We start from the raw sequence: 1981 nt of genomic DNA on the forward strand, positions 1-1981 counted from the left end.
TACTCTCAGTAGGGGTTACAGACTCAGAAACCCACAAGGGCAGTTCTACCCTCCCCTATAGGGTCTCCAAGAGTCTGAATCAACTTGGGGAACTGATCTTTTATTCATTTTTTCTTTTATATGTATATTGTAATGATGTTTGTCAGGATAAGAGTAAGTTAAATTTCTATGAATTTGTCCTATAGGTATCTACAGTATGTCTTGGGATTTAATCTATCTTCTATTCAATACAAACCAACATTAAAAATGTACTTTATACCATAAAAAGGACTAGGTTCATATGTATTAGTTCAAGTTTGTTTCTTTGATTAAATTCATAATAAATATTTCCTTTATATAATCCTAAAAAATGTTTTCCTAGGCAATATATTTTAAATATACAACCAGTATTTCAGCAAGATACTAACATCCCACAGAAAAAAGTCAGTATTTTTGTAGAAACTCAAGAAAAAGGGCTATGACATTTGTGTATATAATGTCTGATCCATATTTTAAAACAAAAACAGACGGGACCTACAAATGTAATAAAAGCAAAATAAAAGGAAACAATATTATTTTTAATAAGATAACTATAGTTTATGTTCCCTAAATTCAGATTATAATTCACCAATAACATATTTATAGTTATTATTTTATATAACTCTCTAAATTTTTAATTCATAATAATTTATTTTAAGATTTTTTGGAGGAAACTATTTCACAAACTTATAAACAAAATAAAAACAAATATTGAATTTTTATGTTTACTGAACCTTTATCCAGAAACCCTGACATCTTGACATAACACGTTTACATAACATGTATCAGAATAAGAAATAGACTTATTTATTATTTGTGTAATGCTTATGATACTGTCTTGTCTTGATAGGAGACTCAACCCTTCATATCATCCACTTGTAACTAGAGAATGACAAAATACAGAGGGTCATAACTAGAGACATCAAAAAAATTGTAAATCTATTTAGAAAATGAAAAAGCTATATGAATGAGGATAGGTTCTTTAGAGGATAAAACCACTGAAATGTGTGCCTGTGTGTGTTTCTGTGTGTGGAGAGAGAGAGATTTTTTACCATTAAAATGTCTTACATGGTTGTAGAAGTGGTTAGGTCAGTTTGACTCAGGTCTGTGTGAGAGATGTGAAGCTGGAGGCTTTTCCTGACTCACGCAGGTACTGAATCTTGGAACCAGGAATCTAGAAATCAAATCAGGAGGCAGGAGGATGAAGCAGGAAAGCAAGGCAGGGAGACCATGGCTGGTGAGTGCAGAGAAAGATCAGCGGATCAAATGTCATTGTAGGCTGCTGAGAGCTCCCAGAAATGGCAGGCAATACGGCAGGGCATTGACTTGAGTCTAAAGCACTGGAAGTTGAAGTGACAGGTGCTGAATCCACACCAGCAAGAATAGAGCAAGAGCAAGTTCTATTTATAGATATGATACTGGTCGTACTCCTAAAGAGATGTCATCAGACTGGCCTGAATAAGAGGTTGCACTCTACCCGAATCACATAATTATACAATTTACACATTTGACATAATAACTGTCAAACCACTGATGATCCTGGTCCTCCCCAATTTAAACAACCTAACTATCACACTACTTGAATCACTTCTTTTAAATGATTATTTCTAACGGCAGTAAACCCAACAATCTACCACCATCAAACCAATTCTGATTTATTGCTACCCTATAGAACCAGATAGAATCGCTCCCTGGGGGTTACCAGGCTGTAACCCTAAGAGGAGCAGAAAGTGCCATCTTTCCCCTGCGGTCGGTAGGAAAGGTTGACCTTGTGGTGAGCGCCCATGCCTGGACCACAATGCCACCAGGGCTTCTTTGTGTAACAGCACCAAAAATCTGCTGTGGCACATAGAATTGATTCGTGGAGGACAGTGAAGATTGGAAAGTGTGGAAATGGTTGGAAGACAAATGAAGTGACCTGAGAACAATTCAAAGCAGGACAGTGAACCGGGTGAAAGCTGGA

This window comes from Echinops telfairi, unplaced genomic scaffold (genome assembly GCF_000313985.2).
Source record: "Echinops telfairi isolate 266 unplaced genomic scaffold, ASM31398v2 ScPeMD7_3533;HRSCAF=4204_0, whole genome shotgun sequence".
In the NCBI taxonomy this organism is placed as follows: Eukaryota; Metazoa; Chordata; class Mammalia; order Afrosoricida; family Tenrecidae; genus Echinops; species Echinops telfairi.